At 45.9% G+C, this 25,270-nt stretch overlaps 1 protein-coding gene and 1 pseudogene across 1 annotated transcript in view; both read right to left on the bottom strand.

Annotated features, from left to right (window-relative positions):
* LOC129641149 (NBAS subunit of NRZ tethering complex-like) overlaps positions 1–11,076 on the bottom strand; it is a 65,047-nt gene extending 53,971 nt beyond the window's left edge. Inside the window, exons 1-3 of the mRNA XM_055565930.1 lie at positions 10,877–11,076; positions 5,578–5,735; positions 4,747–4,836 (exon numbers count right to left, since the gene is read on the bottom strand). The gene's annotated coding sequence lies outside the window, so the exon portion shown is untranslated. The remainder of the gene's footprint in view (positions 1–4,746; positions 4,837–5,577; positions 5,736–10,876) is intronic.
* An 84-nt stretch (positions 11,077–11,160) lies between these two features.
* Positions 11,161–19,804, bottom strand: LOC129641144 (PI-PLC X domain-containing protein 1-like; annotated as a pseudogene).
* Positions 19,805–25,270: the final 5,466 nt, after the last annotated feature.

Raw genomic sequence — 25,270 nt, 5'->3', positions numbered from 1 at the left:
ATACAACTGTCAGAAATTTATTTTAATATTTCTAAATAATCCTTTTATACATTCAAAACAGCTCTATGCCAAGCCCTGCCCCCAGTTCGAAACAATAATTAGTCCAGTCTTATAAATTTGTAGCCACTTAAAATGTTCATAACAGGATTTCCCACAGTGAAGATGATTTTTTAATGGGAACCCTGTATATAATCCATTTTCAACTCTAATTAGATTTATCTGGGGAAAACACTATTGCCTAACTGATATAGCTAACACTATCTAAACAAAATGTTAATACGCTCTAAGTGGTGGAATACTACTACATCTAAAAAACATAATAACCAACATTAAGAAGCTGGAAACTCTAATTTTGGTAGTTATTCATAAATTATGCATTTTATTTAAAAACAAATATCTCGTTCCTGAGAACAACAGCTAATATCTTCAAACTTGAAGGCTCCACTTGTAGTAACACAAATGCAACTGCACAGCAGTTACATCTTTACTTTATTTGGATATATAAGTAAAAATCATCATTTTCACAACTGAGTAATGAAAGTCTTGGGCATTAAGCCGATTACATATACAGTCGGTTCTCATTTATAAGTTATAATTTAATGTGGTTATTGCATTTACTGTTAATGTGTAACACACAGCATCTTATAGCTAAGCACTGTATTTTAATCTAATAATAGTAGCTATAATATTCTGAAATGTGCCTCATGAATCAAAGACATGATGTGTTTGAGGGTTTGGATTAGCACTTTGTCAGATCTAGATCTATTAATATTAGAGCTTGCTGAAAGAGGAGAAAGGAAGACAGGAACGCTTTTAAGGTGCTAAAAAATAAAAAAAAATACAAGAATCATTCTGGAAGAATTCCTCTTCCTCGCAAAGTGGATCCTGTGAAGCACTGCTGGCAGTCTCCCACAGGTACTGAGGACGCTGAATGGATCAGGACGTGCCCTGTGGAGACACAGCATGCCCTACTCCACAGAGGCCACCACGGAGCCTGGCTGACTTTCTAATTCATCAGAGAGCAGGAAATGGAAAACCCAAAGGTCGCAAGAGGCTTCTCGTGGATTTTATAAAGAAGGATGTGGGGATTTCAGAATAAGCTTATGGAGCTGAACTCAGCAGAAACACGGTGCAGTTCTATACTGAATAGAGAAATGATACTCCCCTTACATGGCCAGAACACAACAGGTCCTCAACAGCACCCAGGTCACACACATGCATCTAGTTGGAAATTCCTTCTAGTTTTACTTTCTAATCCATTTTTACCACACACTGATCCTTCTGCAGTGGGAGTTTCCAATGCATCTGTATTAAGCATTCACTAGGCACTCACTCTGTGGCAAGCACTCTCTGGAGAGAGCACCAAAGGTAAGTGACACACTTCCAGTCACCATACACGCCAAACCGTACCACACATGAGCTGATCCAATGCTATGAGATATTTGGGGGATGCAGAAGAGGGAACGACGAGGACTCAAGGAAAACTTGATAAAGACGACGACAGCTTAGGTGAGATCAAGAGGGCAGCAAGATGATCAGAAACAATACAAGAAGGGCAGTACAGGCAGCTGCTGTTGTTCAGTCGCTCAGTCGTGTCCTACCCCCTGCAACCTCATGGACCACGCCAGGCTTCCCTGTCCTTCACTATCTCCTGAACTTTGCCCAAACTCATGTCCATTGATTCAGTAATACCATCCAACCATCTCATCCTCTGTCATCCCATTCTCCTCCTGCCTTCAATCTTTCCCAGCATCAGGGTCTTTTCCAAGGAGTCGGCTCTTCGCATCAGGTGGCCAAAGTTCTGGAGCTTCAGAGAGAACCCTAAATAACACCAAAGCTGTGAGAGAGCCTACTCAGAGAATGGGGTAAGTTCAGCATGAATGGAACACAGCACATGTTTGGAAGGCATGAAAAGAGAGGAGGCTGGAGCAACAGTGAGAGATGTAGCTGAACAAATGGGAAGAGATCAGAGGATCAAAAGGTACAAAAACTGGGATAAAGATCTTGTGAAAAGCAAGTCTTCTACTGGACCTTGAGAAATAGTAAAATCTGCCAAATCTCCAATATAAGATCTGTTCTGAATCCCCTGGAGAAAACACCACAGAATTCAATGTGCTCTCAGATCCAGGAAGGGAAAACCGAATAGTTTCTAATCAATACAAGTCAAAACATGCCAAAGGAAGAAAGCATCCCCATCACTCCAAGCCCCTGGAAAATGCTGTGACTTCAATTCAAAGGGAGTGCAACCATAGAAACAAACACAGTCCTTTGTCTGCAGCACTGATGGCGGAACACCCTCCTCTTCTGAGTATCTCACCTTCTAGAACTGTGATGCCCACTCGGGTACCCAGCAGCCTTAATTAAGTGAAATTAACTTAAATAAAATTAAGCAAAATTTAAATGTTGATTCCTTAGTTGCACTACCTATATGTCACATACTCAGCAGCTCTATGTGACTAGTTGCTGCTATACTGGACAATGTAGATATATAGAATATTCCCCTCACTGTAGAAAATTCTATTGATCACTGCTGTCTTGGAGTTACTATTTATAGGAGGAAGAGGATAAAAATCCTTAAGGGCCAAAAGTCACTTTACAAACTTTTTTGAGATCCTGAGATCACTTGGTACTGAACTGGGGATACACATGTATAATCCATAAATGGTTGCCAAGCAGAAGTTTAATATAAAAGAAAGAATTATGGAAATGAGGTAATTGTGTATATTCGACTGTAGGCAAAATCTAAATAATCTTGCCCTAACTCTATCAATAGACTCCACAGATGAAGCTTTGAACCAGACTTCTAAAAGAACTACAAGGTATACAACTACAAATGAATTTGACAAGATAGTTACAGTCAATTTATAAAGATGTGGTGTATATACACAAGCACACACAATGGAGAGTACTCAGCCATAAAAAAGAATGAAATTTTGTCATCTGCAATAACATGGATGAACTTGGAAGGTGCTGTGTTAGAAAGACAAACACTGTATGAAACCACTTATATGTGGAATATAAAAAATACAACATGCTAGTGAATATAACAAAAGGAAACAGAGTTACAGGTACACAGAACAAATTAGTGGTTATGAGTGAGGAAAGGGAAGGTGGGAGGGGCAAAATAGAGATAATGGATTAAGAGATTAAAAACTATTAGGTATAAAATAAATAAGCTACAAAGACAGACTGTACAGAACCAGGAATGTAGTCAACATTATAATACCTATAAACAGAGTATGATCTTTAAAAATTGTGAATCAATGTATGGAACTATAAAGCAAACAAAACAAAAAAAATAGATAAAAACAAAAAAAGGAGCTAAGATATAGCTCACTTATCACAACAGATGTCTTCTAAAATAGTTGCTAGGAAAATGAATGACATTTTACGCTTTAAAAGTAAAGCCTTACCATTTAAAGGAATCCTGTGGATTCCTATAAAGACGATTATCATCTCTTAACTTACCTAGTTAGACTACCTACTGTTTTTGACCTAAAACAAACAAACAAACAAACGCCACTTCTGTATTGCCAGAAATTGTCATAAGAAGTTAAATTCCAGGGAGCAAAGGTTAAAGAGTTAAAGAGGTATTGGTGAGTACACACTTCCTCCTTCCTTTTCCAGGACCAGCTCTCCTGAGATTCATACATATTAATACTTAATGACTCCAGACAAATTTTATTCATAAGAATTTCAATGAGGAAAGAGAAAAAGGACTAAAATTCAACAGAAAATGGACAAAGGAATTGAACAAGGAACCTCACAAAAGAGGCTCCCTCCTGAGTTAAGTTCATCTCACCAGCAACCAGAAAAATGCAAATCAAAAGCATAAACAGGTATCTCAAAACAGTTAAGAGGTAAAGTTTCGACAACTACCCATGCCAAAGTAGTTGGCACTACCTGGAGGGGAGCAAATGAAAATCCCAGACATGGCTGCTGAGTGTGCAATGGGTAAAACCATTCAAGAGAATCATCAGGGACTATCAACTGGGGTTGAACAAACACACTTATCTAATAACACACACCTCCAAGTCTGTACATGTGCACTAGGAACACTACACAGTGATGATACAGCATTATTTCAGTACCAAAATTGAAAATAAACCAGTGTCGGTCAGTATTACAAAGGATAAACTGGAATGTATGCATATAGCAATTAATCTCTATACCGCAGTAACAATAAGATCAACTGCAATACTTACGATAGCATGGATAAACCTCACAAATGTAATACTGAGTGTAATTATTTCTATACAGTGCAAAAACAGCTAAAATTAAACTACCACTCTGGGATGGGTGTTATAGGTTTCTAAATTACTTTAAAAGAAGAACAGAACACACATGGATCTGGTTATCATGATGAGTCAGGATCTCTGGAAGGACAGCAAAGAGTTAGAAGGGTGTGCGGGGGAAGGCTTGTCATGAGCTCTTTATCTGTGTGATGGGTTTGTGCATGTTTTCTTTATGATACTTTATTAAGATGGACATCTTTGTTCTATAAATTTTTCCATATGAATCCAGGAGTTGGTGAGGGACAGGGAGGCCTGGTGTGCTGCAGTCCATGGGGTCGCAAAGAGTCGGACACGACTGAGCGACTGAACTGAACTGATATGAATGCTACATTTCACACAGACACACAAAGCTTAAAAGAACAGTCTACACATACCACACATACAGTGTGAGATAATTGTTTCATTCCTCTCACAAGCACCTTTCAAACTCCTCCCTCTCACCCAGACTCACCTCTTGCAGTGCTTTACTCATCAATGGTGACATACTGATACTCTCCCCTCCTTCTGGATGGATTTGAAAATTCACTCTTTGATAAAGAATCTGAAAAAGAACACTATATATTATAACAGAATTGTTTTAAAATTTGCCTCATTTTACAATGTAGACTTGAAATTTAAAAAGCATTCTTTCGAGGGGGAAAAACAAACAAACAAAAAAATGCTATCTCCTAGTGGTAACAGGCTTACTTCAGGGCTTCATGAACACCTTCCCAAGGATGCAACCACAGTTTCAGGAGTGGAATTAACTGTGGAAAACCTGATGTACAATGTAATGAATGACCAGGAGATAAAAATATGAATTCCAGAACTCTTCACACACGTTTCACAACTGGCCTAACATCCCCCTGATGCAGATTTAGCCTGTGAATTTTAGGAAACTGAGCTTCTCTCCAACCAAAGACCACACCCTGCTATTTCCAAAGAGCTTCTAAGGGGATGGTGTCACCACTGGTTTTAATTCACATGGTTTCCAGTATACTACACAGGACCTCCTCTTATATATTTTGTTCTTGACAATACTAATGTTCTCCATTATATTCAATAAATTGTTTCCTAATACTCTTCTCTTATTTCTCATACCTGTAGCCTTTCTTTACTGGAATAAAGCCAACAACACTATTTTATAGCTTAATATCTTCAAAATTGTAAGTAACAAACTATTTTTTCCATAAATTAAAATTTTCATATTATTGGAAAAACAAAAAAAGCACAAACCCAAGATCCACAGACCCAACAAAATACACTTGATACAGTTCAGGATTTACTTTATTGGGAGACTTACTTCTGTCTTCAGAGAGCTGCTGGCAGCTAAAAGAAGTTCAATGCTGCTGGGAGGGCAATGTGTCAGAGCAAAAGCCATGAGCTCTTGCCGAGTGGCCAAGTCCTGGTAACCTTCTGATTGTGCTAACTGGCTACAAACATCCCAGCTTTTAGAATAACCTGAAAAATGGGCAAGAAAAAACAAACTGATTTTCACTAGAAGAAAAAAATTTTCAATCCAACTTGAAAAATGTAATGGCTTTTTACTGAGGTCTTATGTTACCAAAGCAAAGTCAGTCATAGTGATATGCATCATTATATAAGCAGAAAAACATAATGATCTAAAATAGAAAAGAAATATTAGGTGAGTGTATTATCCAGAAATTTCAGCAGTGCTCCAGACAAGTTTTTCTGATAAACTATGTTAAATTTCAGATGAAAATGACTACAAATAGTAAATTATCTTCAACCTGGCAATGACTACAGATATGTGAAGTAGATCACCCATCAAACTTTGATGCATGACATAGGACACTCAAAGTCAGTGCACTAGGAAAACCCTGAGGGATGGGATGGGGAGAGAGGTGGTCGGGGTTTCAGGATGGGGAAGACATGTACACCCATGGCTGATTCAACTCAATATATGGCAAAACCCACCACAATGCTGCAAAGTCAATAGCCTCCAATTAAAATAAATACATTAATTTAAAAGAAAAAGACCCATGTACATGCTGTCTACAAGAAACTCACTTCAGACCTAAAGACACATATATACTGAAAGTGACAGGATGGAAAAATATATGCCATGCAAATGGGAATCAAAAGAAAGATGGAATAGCAATCCTCATATCATACCTTAAACTAAAGAAGATTACAATAGATAAGGAAGGACACTACATAGTGATGAAGGGATCAATACAAGATGAAGACATAGCAATTGTAAACATCTATGCCCCCAACACAGGAGCACCTCAATACATAAGACAAACACTAACAGACATTAAAAGAGAAACTGACAGTAAAACAATCATAGTCGACTTTAACACCCCACTCACACCAATGGACAGATCACCAAAACAGAAAATTAATACAGAAACATATCTCTTAAATGACACATGAGATGAGATGAATCTCATTGATATCTTGAGGACATGCCATCCAAATGGAGACGAATACACCTTCTTCTCAAGTGCACATGGAACATTCTCCAGGATAGACCACATCTTGGGTCCCAAATCAAACCTCAGTAAAATTAACAAAATTGAACTTGTATCAAGCATCTTCTCTGACCACAACACTATGAGACTAGATATCAATTAAAAGAAAAAAAAAACTGTAAGAAACACAAACACGTGGAGATTAAACAACATATTTCTAAATAACCAATGGTTACTGAAGAAATAAAAATGGAAATAAAAAACTTTCTAGGAAAAAATGACAATGAAAACATGACAACTGAAAACCTATGGGACGCAGGAAAAGCAGTTCTAAGAGGGAAGTTTGTAGCAATACAATCCTAACTCAAGAAACAAGAAAAGCATCGAATAGACAACCTCAATTGACTCCTAAAACAACCGATAAAGAAGAACAACAAAAAAATAGCCAAAATTAGTACGTGGAAAGAAATCATAAAGATCTGAACGGAAATAAATGAAAAATAAATGAAAGAAACAACAGCAAAGATTAATAAACTGAAAGCTGGTTCTTTGAGAAGATAAACAAAATTGATAAACCTTTAGCCAGACTCATCAAGAACAATAGAGAGATGAATCAAATCAACAAACTTAGGAATGAAAAAGGAGAGGTTACAACAGAAAATGCAGAAATACAAAGGATTATAAGAGACTATTATGAACAACTCTACGGCAATAAAATGGATAACCTGGAAGAAATGGACAGATGTTTAGAAAAGCTCAATCTTTCAAGACTGAACCAGGAAGAAATAGAAATTGTGAACAACCCAATTACAAGCTCCATATCGAAGCTGTGATCGAGAAATTCCCCAAAGCCAAAAGCCCAGGACCAGGTGGCTTCACAGGTGAATTCTATCAAACATTCAGAGACGAGCAAATGTCTATCCTTCTAAAACTCTTTCAAAAAACTGCAGAGGAAGGAACACTTCCAAACTCATTCTGCAAGGCTACCATCACCCTGATATGAAAACCAGACAAAGACAAGACTAAATAAGAAAACTACAGACCAATATCACTGATGAACATGGATGCAAAAACATCCTCAGCAAAATTTTAGCAAACAGAATTCAACAACACATCAAAAACCACGATCAAGTTGGGTTTATTCCAGGGATGCAAGGATTCTTCAATATTTGCAAATCAATCAATGTGACAGACCATATTAACCAGAGGAAAGCTAAAAATCATATGATAACCTAAATAGATGCAGAAAAAGCCATCAAATTTAAATTTTTTAAATTATTAAATTAAAAATAAAGTTTAAAAAGAAATAAACTAAAAAAAGTTTAAAAAGTTGAAATAACTCATATGTCCATCAACTGGTGATTGAATAAATAAAGCATGCAATGCAAAATTATTTGGCCATCAAATGAATGGAGTTCTTATACAAGCTATTACATGCTAGCGCTCTGAAATGATTATGTTAATTAAAAGAAGCCAGGAACAAAAGGCTGTGTATTGCACTATACTGTTCATGTGAATGCATATGTCCCAGATTAGGTAATTCTCTAAAGATCGAAAACAGAGGAGTGAATGCAAGGGCCCAGATGAAAGGGCAAATGAAAAATGTCTGCCAACTGGAGAGTGTTTCCCATTGGAGGGATGAAAATATTCTAGAATGAGGCTGTGGTTATGGTTATTCAACCTATGAATAAGTTACAAATCAATGAATTACACAGCTTAACTAGTAAATCCATGGTACAGGTACAACATGTCAATAAATAAAATGTTTTTTTTTTAATTACTGAAATTAATTTCTACATCCAGGAATATTATCCTTCAAAAACAAAGGAGAAGGAGATATTTTAATATGAACAAAAAATTGGGGAATTCATTCTCAGCCTATACCTTGTCTGTAAGAAATGTTAAAAGAAGTTATTGACACAGGATAAGATGATATTGAAGAGAAACTATGAGTTAAGAAAGACTGTTATGTTGAAGTTTGACAGAAAACAACAAAATTCTGGAAAGCAATCATTCTTCAATGAAAATTTAATTGAAAAAATAAAGGAAGGCAAATTGAAATGAAGGGTTTTTTTTCTTATTATTAATTGGTAAAAGATGAATGCTTGTTTGGGCTTTTCCATCTTTGCTTTTCGCCAATTATGAGTCTTCATAATTAAAGTGGGTTTCACGTATACATGATCTCTTTTCACTCAGTAGTAAAGAATCCGCCTGCAATGCAGGAGCCGTAGCAGGTGCGAATTCCATCTCTGGGTCAGGAAGATCCCCTGAAGGAGAGCATGGCAACCCACTGCAGTATTCTTGCCTGGAGAATCCCCATGAACACAAGAGACTGGTGGGCTTACAGTCCATGGGGTGGCAAAGAGTTGGGACATGACTGTGCAAGTAAACAACAGCAGACACATATGCCTAACAGAGAGACTGAAGATACTAAAAATAGATGAGAAAATTCTCAGCCTAAACAAAGCAAGACAAACAAACAAAAAAACCCTAGATCGTAGAGCTGAATTATGAAAGGTTTTAGGCAATAAAATGTCTCTCAACAGTAGGGTAAACAGTGTGTTCCACACAGGAGAGAGGAGTAATTTTTAATACTCACTTAATAGAAAAATATTGCAGTTACATTCATAAATTAAAGGAAATGAAAATGTTCAGAAAACAAACATAGTATAAAATCTACTGACCATTTTAAGTCTAATTAAGACTGTAAAACTGTAAGGGAATTTCTAAGAAAAAAATCTGTGAAAGTTTAAGCAGCCCCCAATGAAAAGAGTTGGACACGACTGAGCAACTGAACTGAACTGAAGCAGCCTCAATGAATGTAATTTTATTTTCTTTTTTCCCATGTCTCAAAATAACTGACAATTAAAGAATTTCACTTTAAAACATATTTTTCAATTTCAGCAGGATATTTCATATTCAAACGTAAGATTTTTCATGATAAAAAAGTTTGTACCTTGCAGTGAATATTTTGTTTCACTTAGACATAAATAAAATCACATTGTGTGTCTTTGCCTTGACCATCTTTGTGGCATCACTGTGCATTTAGAATCAACTGTTTGAATGTGTGGACTGTGAAGTTCTCAGGTCATATACTGTTGAAGCCTAGCTTGAAGGACTTTGAGCATTACCTTCCTAGCATGTGAAACAAGTGCAGTTGTGCGGTAGTTGGAACATTGTCTGGCATTGCCCTTCTTTGTGATTGAAATGAAAACTGACCTTTTCCAGTCCTGTGGCCACTGCCAAGTTTTCCAAACTGGCTGGCATATTGAGTGCAGCACTTTAACAGCACCACCGTTTAGGATTTGAAAGCATTCAGCTACAATTTAATCACCTCCACTAGCTTTGCTGGTACTGCTGCTTCCTAAGGCCCACGTGTCTGCACTACAGGATGTCTGGCTCTAGGTGAGTGATCACACCATCATGGTTATCCAGGTTATTAAGATTTTTTTTAACAGTTCTTCTGTGTATTCTTGCTACTTTTTCTTAATCTCTTCTGCTTTAGTTAGGCCCATAACGTTTCTGTCCTTTATTGTGCCTGTCTTTGCATGGAATGTTCCCTTGGCATTTCTCATTTTCTTAAAAAGATCTCCAGTCTTTCCCATTGTATTGTTTTCCTCTGTTTCTTTGCTTTACTCAAATCCCTTGTGAGTATACTTTGGAAGTGACAAATAGATTCAAGGGTTAGATCTGGCACACAGAGTACCAAAAGACCTATGGATGGAGGTTCCTAACATTGTACAGGAGGTGGTGATCAAAACCATCCACGAGAAAAAGAAATGCAAAAACGCAAAGTGGGTGTCTGAGGAGGCCTTACAAATAGATGAGAAGAGAAGAGAAAAGCCAAGGAGACACAGAAAGATATAGTGACCTGAATGCCGAGTCCCAAAGACTAGCAAGGAGAGAAAAGAAGGCCTTCTTAAGTGAGCCACCAGGGAAGCCCTTTATCTAACAAAAGGGATTTCTCAGTGGGATCGCTATGCGCTCAGTCCCCTCCTATGGACACTGTCATAGTGCCTCCTCCCCTCCCCAGCTGGGGGTCACCGTCTGCTAGTCTCAGTGCCTGGGGGGAGGGGGCACCCCAGCCTCTCCCATGGGGAAGCCACAGACCCGAGAACCAGGTGTGTCTCCCTGAGGATGTGATTGTACAAATCATGCACTCACCTTTAATCATCGCCTCACCCCCTGCATTCGCGGAGAGACACACGGAGGACTGAGGAGACCATGGACCCTGCCACCTGGCCCACCTCGGCAGTCACCCACATTCAGTGGACGCGTGGACGGATGACAAGCCCCAAAGGACAGGGCTGAGAATAGCCTCCGCAATGCCCAGCTCCTCAACGTGCCGACCGGTAGCCTCGAGGTGGCTTCTCGTTCAGGCCGGTGACGTCACAGGACGTGACTGAGGCGCAGCCTCCATGATACCCAGCTCCACCCATGCGCCGTCCCTCAGCCCCGAAGCAGCTTCCGGTTCAGCCCAGTGACGTCACAGGATGAGAATGAGGAGCTGCCTCCGCAAGGCCCAGCTCCCCAGTGCGCCGTCCCTCCGCCCGGAGGTGGCTTCCGGTTCAGGCCGGTTACGTTGTAGGACGTGACTGAGACGCAGCCTCCGTGACGCCCAGCTCCACACCCGCACCCTCCATCAGCCCCAAAGCAGCTTCCAGTTCAACCCGATGAGGTCGCCAACAAACTCGTCGGCCCAGATGAAGTCGCCTGCGACTGCCAGTGGCCGACCCCGGGCACAGGTCCCGCACCCATGTGCAAAGGTACGGGAGCCCCCACTGGGTCAGCTTCTCCAGGGACCAGGCCGGGTGGACGCGGACAAACTCCAGGTTCTTGGTGAGGTTGATGCTGGCCACCTACAGCCTGCCTGGGACAAGAGAGGGGCTGCTGTTCATGGTGCAGGCTGTGGGGTCAGCTGCCCAGGCGTGCGGCCACTAACTCACCGAGTCATGTGGCCAACCAAACCGTGTGGGCAGCGACTCACGTGGTCACCCACCCACAGGGTCACCACCCCATGCAGTGATCCCTCCACTGGCCACCAACCCCCGTGGGCACCCACCCAAGGGGTCACTAACCTGTGAGGTCATGTGCTAACCTGTCCACATGATTACCCACTCACATCGTCACCCGCCCATGTGGTCACCCACTCACCGGGTCAGCAACTCACATGGTAACACACCTTGCACTCAGCAACTCAAACTGGTCACCCACCCACACAGTCACCCACCCACACAGTCACCTACCCACACGGTCTCACGCCCATGTGACCAGTAACCCATGGGGTCACCCACCCACACAGTCACCCACCCATGCGACCCCTAACCCATGGGGTCACCTGCACATGCAGTCACCAAGCTGTGCCATCACCCACCCAGACTCTGGCCTCCGCAGAGGTCAGAGATTCAGATGTCCGACAGAGACCAAAGTTCAGACAGCAGGGGCTCACAGGGGTGTTGACTCATGAATTTCTCCTGTTACAGAGGGCAGGCGGGCTGGACAGTGACCCCAAAGATGTCCATGTCCTGGCCCCATGTGGTAGACACAATAATGTCCACACGGATGTCCACATCCTGTCTACATCCTGACTCCCTGTGGTGGACACAGTAACGTCCCCAAGGATGTCCATGCTCTGGTCCCCATGTGCTGAACAGAATAACGTCCCCTAATATGTCCTGTTCCATTTCTCCACTTGACCCCAAAGCCAGCCCCATGCACTATGACATGTGTGTGACCAGGTGTCCCGGTTTGAAGGCGGCACTCCCCTGGGTGGCTGCAGCTCTTCATGAGCTCCAGGTAGTGGACGAGGTCTCGGAGCTTCACCTGGTTCCCCCACCAGTAGGGGATACTGGGCCACAGTTCTGCATGCTGACTCATGGATGCCTCGTCCTTGTACGACAGGATGACCTGCTGGCCGTGGGACCACAGCTGGTGCAGAGTCAGCACCTCCTAGGGGGAGAATCATCCGGGTGCCCATGAGACATGTGCACAGGGGTTATTGGGGTGCCTTGTGACACAGTGTGTCAGTTATTGGGGGTGTCCGAGAAGCTACAGTGATGTGTCGATTATTAGGGTGTCTATGAGCAGTGATGGGCTGGTTATTGGGTTCTCTGTGAGAAGGACAGTCATGGGTGGGTTATTGGCATGTCTGAGTAGAGACACTAGTGGGTCGATTACTAGGGTGTCTGAGTGGAGACGGTGATGGGTGGGTTATTGGGGTGTCTTGAGCAGTGATTGGTAGATTTTGGGGGTGTTTGAGTGGAGACAATGGTGGGTAGATTACTTGGGTGTCTTGAGCAGTGATGGGTCGATTATTGGGGTGCCTGAGTGGAAACAGAGGTGGATTGATTATTGGGGTTTTTGATAGAAAATGGCTGGTGGATTACTGGGGCATCGTGAGGGGTGATGGATGGATTTTGGGGGTGTCTGAATAGAGACCAGGCAGGGTGGATTATTTGGGGTGCCTGTGACCAGTGATGGGCTGGTCATTGGGGTGTTTGAGTGGAGAGAGTGGTGGGTGGATTACTGGGGTTCCATGAGCAGCATCACCTGGTGCCTGAATCAGCCTCACACAGCGAGCAGATAGTCTGATTACAGTGAGGCCCAGTGCTCCCACCACCCCCGCTTCCAAGAGCATGGGGAGCCTGTGGCCCCTGCTCACACCCCACGGGGACACAGCATGTCCCCAAAATGTTCTTGATGCAGCCCATCAGGTACTCGTGCAGGTCCTCTATCACGCCCTCGAAGTTCCTGCATGCCAGGATAACCACTTCCTGGGGGTGGTTCTCCAGCCACTCAGATCTCCATGAGCATGTCCTGGGTGGGGTGGGGTGAAGGGCCTTGTAGTTAGAGACAGAGGGTCATGGGTGGGGAATTCCCCCAGCACAGCCACTCTACAGACGGGTGGAGGTGTCCTGACACACAAAGACATAAAGCATGGTGCCTGCTCCCAAGGGACCCAGCCTCTCCTGAGTGGCAGTGAGGAGCCGTGGAATTGCTCTGGTGTGTGTGTGTCTGTGTGTGTCTGTGTATGTACACACTCCAGTAGGTACAGGTGCACACAGGTGTGCATGTGTTCAGGGCCTGTGTGTGCATGGATATGCATGTGTGTGTGCATGGACAGCAGCAGAGAGCAGTGCTTATAATATTGTGTGAAGTCTGTATTCCAGGGAGCGTGCAAGGCCAGCAGGGTACATGTACACTGAGGCCCAGGACAGAACCTCCAGACCCCAAGGGTCATTAGGTTCTGTGGTGGGGGCACTGGGGGCCGAGGCCAGTGTGAGACTTTAAGTGACTTGGCCAGCAGCCGAGAGAATGGACTGGACAGCCCAAAACTAGACACAGGAAAAGACGTGTCAGGGACCTGGTATAGCCAAACTCTGGGAGACACCCCAGAGGCCAGGGGTGCAGGTGTGAGTTCAGAAACGCGTGTTGGTTGGGAATTCTGAGTGACTGATGCCAGAGGTTCTCCCTCTCATGCCTGGAGTGGACGTGTGTCCGTCCCATTAGAGGTCAGTGTCCTCTAATGGGAGTGGACCTGTGTTTTCCCCTTAGAGGTCAGCCTCTCCTGCCTGGAGTGACTGTGTGTCCGTCTGAGTGGACGTGTGTCTGTCCCATTAGAGGTCAGTGTCTTCTAATGGGAGTGGACCTGTGTTGTACCCTTAGAGGTCAGCCTCTCCTGCCTGGAGTGACCATATGTCCATCTCAGTGGAAGTGTGCCTATCCCCTCAGAGGCCCTCCCTCTCCTGCCTGGACCAGACGTGGTGTCCCTGGCGGGCGGACCCCCCGTCCGTACCCCTGCCCCCACCCCCACCTCCATGAGGGCTGTCATGTACACCATGTGGCCAGAGTGCAGGTTCCTCTCAGTGCCCTCCTCCATGTGCGGCATCTGCAGGTCCTCACGCCAGCATCCAGGTACTTCATGATGCTCAGCACCTGCAACAGAGGTCAGTCATCTGTGCTGGGCACAGAGGGCGGCCCACTCAGGGGCTGGGCATGCACTGAGGATGCCCAACTGAGGGCCACATCGGCCACTGTGAAATCAACCGTGTTGGTGCTGCTGGGGTTGAGGCACTGCTTCTGGGAACGGGGTCCCCAGGGTCACTGGTCATGTGGAGCACAGAGCCCGGGTCGAGATTGTGGTCTTGGGGTCGTGTTCCTGCAGAGTTCAGCCTCACGCTCCTTCAGGCAGTCCCTGGGTGGAAGCTCCCTGTGGGTTCAATGCCAAGGCTCCATGAAACCCAAGCTGGACCCTTGGACATGAGGACACACTAGACCCACAGAGGTCTGTGCCCACCCCCACAAACAGTACTAGGAAAGGCAAGAAGGAATCAAGGGAAGAGAACGAAAGGATGAAACATCTGTCCATGACACAAATAAGACAGGAAAAAGCAAAAAATAACTTTAACGTACATTGAAAAGTGAAAGTTGCTTAGTTGTTTCCAGCTCATTTTGATCCGGTGGACTGTAGCCCACCAGACCCCTCTGTCCATGGAATTATCCAGGCAAGATTACCTGAGTGGGTTGCCTTTCCCTTCTCCAGATCTTCCCAACCCCAGATCGAACCCACATCACCCTCATTGCAAGCACATTCTTTACTAACTAGCCACCAGGGAAGCCCTAATATAAATTTGTAGCAGAAAATGTACTGTGTTCTCTACAAGGAGTCATAATGGAAAAAGAAAAAAACACAAGGATAAAAAAATGGGGAAGAAAATAATAGATTCTCTCTATCCAAAATAAAAGAAAAAGCAAAAACTAATATTAACATAAACTAGTCGCAGAAAATGGTACTGTGTTCTCTACACAGAGTCACAATGGAAAAAGAAAAAGATAAAAGGATAAAAAATGGGAAAGGGTGTCACAGCCCCCCTCAATCCAAATTAAAAGAAAAAACAATGACTCATATGAATATTGTCAGCTACTGTTAGGCACTTGCCATCCACCTCTACAAGGATTAAATGAAGTGCTACTACAGCCGCTGATCTTAAACACCCCCTGAAAGACCATCACCTGTGCCCCTACCCCACACACACCGAGGTCTCTTTGGGAGCCATACCACTTGAGACCATGGCACCAAGGTCCCCCAGTATGGAGGGGACCCTGCCCTGGAGGGACGCAGAAGAGAGGGACCCAGCACCAAGGGACCCTCTGAGCAGAGGGACCCCAGTCCTGCAGGACTCCTTGGCTCTGGTGGACCCCCGGCTGCTTGCTCCCTCCTCTGGGTGTGAGCTCTTAGGGCCAGGCTGTAGGCGGCTGATGCAGGCAAGAATGTAGTTGTTCCCATTCCAGCCCTGGCTCTCTGCCAATCAGATCCCCTGAGGAGGATTCCAGCAACCGGGGACCTCCCAGGAGGAAGCAGTTACACAGGTAAGAGCTGTGCTTGACAGCCTCTTGTCCTCTTGGGAGGACCAGCCTGGGAGCAGAAAAACCAGGAATATGAGTGCCCCTCAAGTGTGGGTACAGGAAGGCAGGGGCCATCTGTCCCGTCCAGGTGGGCCCCTGCTCCTGAGGGCACCTGGGCCCAGGTGGGTTTCTACCCTGGCCTGCATCCACCCCCTGGGCAATGTGTGTGCCAGTGACAGGACCACTGTCAATTGGGTGCCCCCTCCCCACAGACAGGGCCCCTGCCATTGACTCCTCTCCATCCTCCACAATGACTGCCTCCCACCCAGGCTTCTCTGCACCCCATAAATCCCCCGATCCACCCAGGAGAAGCACTACAGGGGAGGGGTGTGAGTGCGTGCGTGTGTTGTCAGTCACTTCAGTCATCTCGACTCTCTGTGACCCCATAGACTCTAGCCTGCTGGGCTCCTCTGTCCATGGGACTTCCCATGTGAGAATACTACAGTGGGGTGCCATTTTCTCCTCCATGGGATCTTCCCGATCCAGGGATCTATCCCGGGTCCCACGCATTGCAGGCTGATTCTTTCCCGTCTGCGCCATCAAGAAAGTCTCCCTGAAGGGGGTGCTGGGGTGCAAACGTAAACCCACCTCAGAGGACATGGGAACTCAGCTATTGCTTATCTGGGACCAGGAAGGAGCTCTAGTGTCAGCTCAGCTGCACAAAGGGCGGGAACCAGCCTCCCCCTTCCCCTCCCAGCTCCCCCAGCCTCTGTAACTTCAGACGGTGATGCTGTTAGTCCATGGGTCCCCGTTCTGGCTTCAGGCTGGTTCCACAGTAAAGCTGTGTCCTTTCCTACCTTTCTGGGAGGCTCTCTGGGTGGGGAAGATCTCCTGGAGGAGGACATGGAAACACACTCCAGTATTCTTGCCTGCAGAATCTCATGGACAGAGAAGCCTGGCAGACTACAGTCCATGGGGTCAGACATGACTGAGCAACTAAACAGCAATTCTGCTTTACAGCAGGTTTGTTCTCAATCCCGTTTCCCTAAGAGGGATAAGGACACCGCCCCCTGTGGGGGACACTAGCGGCTGGAGCTGGGTCCAGGGCCCGGGAGTGCCCGCAGACCCTCACCTGGGTGGTGGACCTCTTGAGCACCATGGGCAAGGTGACTCATGGCAGCACTTTGCCCAGAAGCTGCAGCAGCCTCGACTCCTTGTGAGAGATGGGTGACTTCTTGTTCAGGCAGTAGGTCATCATGCTGTGGCTCCCTGCAGGCAAACCAGGCGGGGGACACGTCACCCCTTGAGCCTGTCCTCTGTGCCTCCAAGCCACCCTAAGGATGCACAGCTATAGCACTGCGGGGTATGGGGGAGTCCCGAAAGTCATATCCACTGAGTCCTGGGGACTGAATCTTGTCTCGAAATGGGGTCTCTGCAGATGTGAGAAAGTGAAAGTCAATTTATTTAAGGAATCCCGTTTTTGGACAGGAAAGGCTTAAGATGGCTTTTGATTTTATGGTTTGTTGTTTCCCAGGTGGTACTCGTGGCAAAGAGCCTGCTTGCCAAAGCAGGAGGCATAAAGGATGGAGTGGTGATCCCTGGGTTGGGAAGATCCCCTGGGAAGGGAATGAGAACCTACTCCATTATTCTTGCCTGGAGAATCCCATGAACAGAGGGGCCTGGTGGGCACAGTCCATGGGGCTGCAAAGAGTCAGACACAACTGAGCACAGACAGACCCTCTCTAGTTACAAGTACTTTGAAATTATTCATAGTATTTTCAGGCTTTTTATGACGCCAATGTTGTGGTCATTTATGTGTGGTTTTACTTATTCTTTTCCCTTTTAAATCTGTGTGATCTGTTTCAGAGACAGTGTGGAGAGGTTCACACTTTAGCAGTCACCTGGGGACAATCCAGAAATCCTTCCCTTCTGTCTCTGAACATAGGTTTGGACTAGCTTTATTTCTTTCTCTTTTTTCTTTTCTTATTTATTCTCAGGGTCAAGGGATGGGAAGGAGGATTTACAAGTTCATAATATAATTTGATTTGATGATGTTATGGAAGAGTGGATGGATGGGTGGATAGATAAGTGGATGGATGGATGAATGGATGGTGAGTGGGTGGATGGATCAATCAGTGGATGGGTGGATGATGGATTGGTCGGTGGATGGGTGGATGGATGGATGCTGGATGGCTGGATTTATGGATGGATGAGTGGGTGGTTGGATGGATGAGTGGATGGATAGGTGAGTGGGTGGATGGACAGATAGATGAGTGGATGGATGGGTGTGTGGGTGGATGGGTGAGTCAGCAGCATGTGGTCCATGCACACAGTGGTGTATGAGTCACCATGAAAAGGATTGAAGTTCTGACACAGGCTACATCGTGGATGGACCTTGAACACATGATGGTCAGTGACAGAAGCAGACACAGAAGGACACATTTTACCTGTCCATTTATAAGAGATGTCCAGAACAGGCAAATTTACAAAGACAGAAGCAGATAAGTGGTGCCCGGGCTTAGGGGAGAGGCATCATGAGTTATTTTGTAAGGGGTATGGGAAGGAGAGCGGCCAAGGGCCCCTCTGTGGTCCTGAAGACTCGGAAGCCTCCTCCTTGTGGGGCACCCACAGCTTTTCCCACCTGGAAGCACCCGGAAGGGCCCAGAGACTGGGTCCACAGTTCCCTGTCTGCTCCACACTCTCAAGGGAAGAGCCCTGTGGGGGCCCCTCCTCCCAGGCAGGGTGGGGTGGCAGGCATAGAACCCCACAGCTGTCAAGAGGGTGAGAAAGAGTCTAAAGCTGCCTTCCATAGAAAACAGCACTTCCTGTTTGTCCAACTGTCCATGTGCGCTCCCAGCGGGCAGTGCTCAGGGTCACAGAGCCAGGGCAGGGCCCAGTGTCTGCATGGCCAGAGGAGTGCTGGTGGAGAATGGGGAACGTTTGCACCTTGAGGAGGTGAGCAGGGTGCTGTCTGGCAGGGACCCTCCCCTCCCAGGCCACGGTGTCTGGTGGCCACCCCTCAGATGGCCTGAGCACAGCAGTGTCACCCTGGAAGTGCCCGCCACCCTGGTCACCACTGGCCATCCCCAAATCCAGATGCCCGCCTATAGCTGAGCTTTGCAGCACTTTTTGCAACCAAATTGGCTGGAGTCAGAGGTTCCTCATTTTAATTAGATAGTTCTGGTACCACTTATCGAGTTGTTTTGAGGGCAGGTGGCCCCCTTAAACTTTGGGCCCTCCAGGCTCAAGTGCAGAAGGTGCTGCACAAGCTCTGATGGAAAACGTGGGTGGAAAGGTGAGGGGTCCCCAGGAGTAGGACAGAGTGGCTGAGAAAACACAATCCCGCCCCCCAGGGAGGCCGGCATGTGTCCTGAAGGCAGGCTCTCGGGGGTTCTCGTACCTTCCGGGTTGAATGGGATAAAGTGGACAGACAAGGGAAGGTGCTGGTGTGTGTATGTGTGTGTGTGCAGTATGTGTACATGTGTGTTTGGTGTGTGTGTATGCATGCATGTATGTGTTCAGTGTGCCTGTGTGTGCCTGCATGTGTGCATGTTTGGCTCTGAGGCTTCCCACACTTGGACCCGTCTTGCAGCCGCATCCCCGCTGAGCTGAGCCTGTGGGGCCTCACCTGGGATGGAGAGGTGGTGCAGGGGCATGTCCCGGAGCCGAGAACTCAGTGCCGACATACAGTTGGCATTCACCTTTGTGGCATAGAAAGGAGCCGGGAAAGCTCACCTGCCAGCCCATAAGAGGCCGAGCCTGGGCAATCTGGGGGAGGAAATGGGGTGTTGCATAATGAAAACAGGACATACAGAAGACCCGGTGCTGGCGGCATGGAGGCGTGGCTCTGAGAAACCGGTACCTGTGGACTTCCTTCCAAGAGAAAGGAGGATGGGGTGGTGGAGAGGGGAGAAGTGCTGTAGAGACGGAGAAACTGAGACACAGAAAAAAATGGACAGAGACATGAAGAGAGACAGACAGAAGTAGAGTGAGGGGGCAGAGAGACACAGGAGGTTAAGTGGGGGTTTGAGGAGGAGCAAGGGAGCGGGGAGATAGGGACCAACAGACAGGCTCCAGCAGCTCAAGTCTGTTCTCCCTGAGGCTAGAGCTGGTGACCCCCTCCAGAGGGTCCCCCTTCCTCGCACTGTGCACCAGCCCCCTCCTCTTGGGGCTGAGAGGGGCCCAGTTGAGCCTGTGTGCTCCAGGTATGGGGGCTTCCACCCTAGGGGCGATGGAGCCCAGGCCCAAGGTCACATGCCCTTCACTCCCCAGAGGCGGTCTCTCGATCTGGTGTTGCTGCAGTAAAAGTGACTGGACAGGCTCCCAGGATGAAGCACCCACCTGAGCAGCTAAGAAGCTGGGAATGCCTCCAGTCAGGGTCTGAGTGTCCCCTCTCTCCTGTTATGGGTGGGTGTCCTGGTGGTCTGCATGCCATCAGGACTCCTTTCATGGCAAACACATGCCTGGACCTTTATTTTTGTGTTTACTGCTCTCCATGGACAGGGGTTGTCTCTATTCTTAAGTTCCCCTCTCTATAGTAATAGTTCCCTTCTGTTGTCATAGTCCCCCCTCTACAGTAATACTCCCCTTCTATTGTCATACTCTCCCCTGTACAGTGATAGTTCCCCTTCTATAGTAACAGCCCTCTCTAATATCATAGTTGGAGAAAGGCATGGCAACCCACTCCAGTATTCTTAGCTGGAGAATCCCATGGACAGAGGAGCTTGGTGGGCTCCATGCGGTCAGTCCATGGAGTCACAAAGAGTCGGACACGACTGAACGACCAACACTAATGTCATAGGGTTTAGAGTAATAGCCCTCTATTCTCAAAACTTCACTTCTACAGTAACTGTGTGTTTTGAGTTCAAGTTTATAAACCTTTTCTGTTTCCTGTGTAGAGAAGATCCTTTAGCATTTGCTCAAGAGCTGGTTTGGTAGTGCTGAATTCTCTCAGCTTTTGCTTGTCTGTAAAGCTTTTGATTTCTCCTTCATATTTGAATGAGATCCTTGCTGGGTATAGTAATCTGGGTTGTATGTTTTTCTCTTTCATGACTTTAAGTATGTCCTGCCATTCCCTTCTGGCATGAAGTTTCCATTGAAAGATCAGCTGTTATCCTTTTGGGAATCCCCTTGTGTGTTACTTGTTGCTTTCCCTTGCTGCTTTTAGTATTTGTTCTTTGTGTTTGATCTTCATTAATTTGATTAATATGTGCCTTGGGGTGTTTTTCTTTGGGTTTATCCTGTTTGGGGCCCTCTGGGTTTCTTGGAATTGGGTGGTTATTTCCTTCCCCATTTTAAGGAAGTTTTCAACTATTATCTCCTCAAGTATTTTCTCATGGCCTCTCTTTTTGTCTTCTTCTTCTGGGACTCCTATGATTCGAATGTTGGGGCATTTAGCATTGTCCCAAAAGTCTCTGAGGTTGTCCTCATTTCTTTTCATTCGTTTTCCTTTTTTCCTGTCTGCTTCATATATTTCCACCATTCTATCTTGCACCTCACTTATCCTATTTTCTGCCTCAGTTACTCTACTGTTGGTTCCCTCCAGAGTGCTTTTGATCTCAGTTATTGCATTATTCATTATTGATTGACACTTTTTTATTTCTTCTAGGTCCTTGTTAAACATTTCTTGCATCTGCTCAATCCTTGCCTTCAGTCTCTTTATCTTTAACTCCATTTTGTTTTCAAGATTTTGGATCATCTTTCCTATCATTCTGAATTCTTTCTCAGGTAGACGCCCTATCTCCTCCTCTTTTGTTTGGTTTGGTGGGCGTTTACCATGTTCCTTTACCTGCTGAATATTTCTATGCCTTTTCATTTTGTTTAGATTGCTGTGTTTGGGGTGGCCTTTCTGTATGCTGGAAGTTTTTGGTTCCTCTTTATTGTGGATGTTCCTCCCTGTGGGTGGGGTTGGACTAGTGGCTTGTCAAGATTTCCTGGTTAAGGAAGCTTTCGTCAGTGTTCTGGTGGGTGGGGCTGGATCTCTTCTCTCTGGAGTGCAATGAAGTGTCCAGTAGTGAGTTTTGAGGTGTCTATGGGTTTGGTGTGACTTTGGGCAGCCTGTATTTTAATGCTCAGGGCTATATTCCTGCATTGCTGGAGAATTAGCATGGTGTGTCTTGCTCTGGAACTTGTTGGCTCTTGGGTGGAGCTTTGTTTCAGTGCAGGTATGGAGTCAGGAGTTCTCTGGTTTTCTCAAGTTTTGTATTTAGGCCTCCTGCCCTTGGCTTTCAGTCTTATTCTTACAGTAGCCTCAAGACTTCTCCATCCATACAGCAATGATGATAAAACATCTAGCTTAATGGTGAAAAGATTCTCCACAGTGAGGGACACGCAGAAAGGTTCACAGACTTATATGGAGAAGAGAAGAGGGAGGAGGGAGACAGAGGTGACCAGGAGGAGAAGAGGGTCAGTCAAAAGGGGAGAGAGCAATCTAGCCAGTAATCAGTTCCTTAAGTGTTCTCCACAGCTGAGAACACACTTCACAGGGTTAAGTAGAGAAGAGAAGGGGGAGGGAGGAGATAGAGGTGACATGGGGGAGAAAAGGGAGAGTCAAAAGGGGAGAAAGAAATCAAGCCAGTATTCACACCCCTAAGTAAAAATGGGTACTGAAGATTAGATTCTTAAAGGTACAAAATTGGTAACAAATACCAAAAAGCAAAGATTAAACATCTAGAGTAGAGGTTGGATTCTCAAAAACACAATATTAAAAAAAAAAAATCACAAAAATTATAATATATATATATATATATATGGTTTGCTTTAAAAAATAGGTTTTTGCAAAGTAATAGTAGGTTTTAAAAATGAAAATTAAAGGAGTAATAAAGAACTTAAAAATAAAATAATTAAAAAATTATAATTGTAAAAATATATCTAGGAATTTCTCTGGAGCTGCTGCCGGCAGGGTGGGGTCAGTTCAGTTTCGGATAGTTCCCTGTTCCAGCTTATACTTCTTCTCAAGGTCTATAGGCCCCTTCCAATGCATAGTCAATGCTAGCTACAGGGTTTTAATCTGCTGCAGCTGTCACTTCCAGAGTGGCTCCCTCTTCTTTATTTCTTTTACCTTCCTCTGTTTGCAAGTCCTTTCAGTGTCTAATTTCCACCGTGACACAAGGGAGTGAAGGTGGTCACTTATTTTGGCTCACTTGTTCAGTTGTGTTGTGGAGAGGGAGGAGCACTGAAAACAAATATCTTTGGCATGTGTGGGGAGTACTCATGGTGTATGGACCACATGGGGCTTGCCCCAGCTCATGATGGCCTGTGCTTTCCCAGTCTACACTGCTCAGGCTCCAGGTTGCTCTGCAGGGGAACTGTCCAAAGTTGGCCCTGCATTTCATGCACTTCCCTGGTCTGAGCTGCTCAGGTTCAGGTTCTCGGGTACTCCACAAAGGCACAGACTCAGTTGGACCTGCGTTTTGTGCCCTTCCCAGGTCCAAGCAGCTCAGGCGACCAGGTGCTTGGCAAGCACACTGCCCCAGGTGGGCCATGTGTCTTAATCACCTCCCTGGTCCCGGCTGCTCGGTGTCCCATGTGTGCCAAAAGAGCGGTGTCTCAGGTGTGCTGTATGTCTCCTCTGGGGGGCTGATCTCAGGCTGTGACCCTCCTGGCAGATGCCAATCATCCAGGATCCCAGGAAGATGTGGTTAGCAAGTAGGAGCCTGCTCACAGTTTGGTGCAGGATGCCATCTCTGGGGCAGAGATTGCCCCTCGTCTTCCACCTCTGGCTGTCGCCCACCTGCCTCTCTGCCTCTGGCAGAGTGAGGGGCCAGTCCACAGCTAGCTAGCTCTCCTTTGGTGTTCACTCAGTCCTTTGTTCTGTGAAGTGGCCAGACTGTGCCTTAGGTTAGAGCTTTCACAGGAAAATTCTCTCTCTCTCTGGCTATCCCACAGTTTGGGTTGCTATCTCACCTTAGCTCCCTCAGATTGTCCTCAGGGCATTCAGGCCCAGTCCTTACCCTAAGCATGCAACCCACGCCTCTCCTGCTTGCTGTGGCAGATGTGAGTGTCTAGGCTATTTCTCCGCTGGGAGTTGTGGTTAAGGCACATATTCTGTGGAATTTTTTTTCCCCTCCCACTTATGTTTCCCTCTGCAATTCCAAAACTCCCCACAGGCCTGGTAAGAGGGTTTCCTGGTGATTGGAAACTTCTCCTCCTTCACGACTCCCTCCCCAGGACGGGTCTCCTTCCCTAACTCTTCTGTCTCTCTTTTTGTCTGTTACATTTTGTCATACCTCCTTTTGAAGAGAATGGGCTGCCTTTCTGGGTGCCTGGTGTCCTCCACCAGCGTTCAGAAGTTGTTTTGTGGAAGTTGCTCAGCATTCAAATGATATTTTGATGAATTTGTAGGGAAGAAAGTGGTTTCCTCTTTCTATTCCTCCACCATCTTAGGACCGCCCCACCTCTTACTTTGAAATATTTATTTAATCAGCTGCACTGGGTCTTAGTTGTGGTACACAGGGTATTCAGTTGAGGCATGTGGGATCTAGTGCCCTGACCAGGGATTGAACCCGGCCCCCCTGTGTTGGGAGCTCAGAGTCTTAGCCTCTGGACCAGCAGGGAATGCTGCAGCATCCTACTTTAAAAAAAATGTTATTTATTTTTGGCTGTGCTGGGTCTTTGTTGCTATGCGGGCTTTTCCCTGGTTGTAGGGAGTGGGGGCTACTCTCTAGTTCTTGTGCTTGAACTTCTCACTGTGGTGGCTTCTCTTGTTGGGAAGCATGGGCACTAGGCATTTGGGCTGCAGTAGTTGTGCACAGGCTTAGTTGCTCCACAGCATGTGGGATCTTCCCAGATCGGGGATGAACCCATGTCTCCTGCATTGGCAGGCAGATTTTTAACCACTGCACCACCAAGGAAGTCATTCCCCTCCCTCTTCCTGACAACCTCCTACTTTAAAAAAAAAAAAAGACTAAAAACAACCTGTTTAGTAAATTTTCAGGAGTCTGAGCTCTGAGGTCAGCGTCTGTGGTGTCATTCTCCCAAAGGCATCTTGGCTTCAGATACTGGTTGGGCTCATGGGTCTGGCGACCAGGGCAGGTCTGGCAGCTGAAAACAGGCTTGGCCTCTGGTGCTCTGCACTCACTTACTCACCCAGGGTCCCCGAGTCCTGGCAGCCAAGCAGAGCAGCGCCAGGTGGGTCAGGTACAGCTATGGGGCCTCTGAGGTCCGAGTGGAGCGTGCAATGGAGGCAGTTGGCTGTCCTGTCACTGTGAATGC

This window comes from Bubalus kerabau, unplaced genomic scaffold, assembly GCF_029407905.1.
Source record: "Bubalus kerabau isolate K-KA32 ecotype Philippines breed swamp buffalo unplaced genomic scaffold, PCC_UOA_SB_1v2 scaffold_78, whole genome shotgun sequence".
NCBI lineage: Eukaryota > Metazoa > Chordata > Mammalia > Artiodactyla > Bovidae > Bubalus > Bubalus kerabau.
Note: the sequence above shows the minus strand (reverse complement) of the source record. Positions and strands in the feature narration are given on the sequence as shown.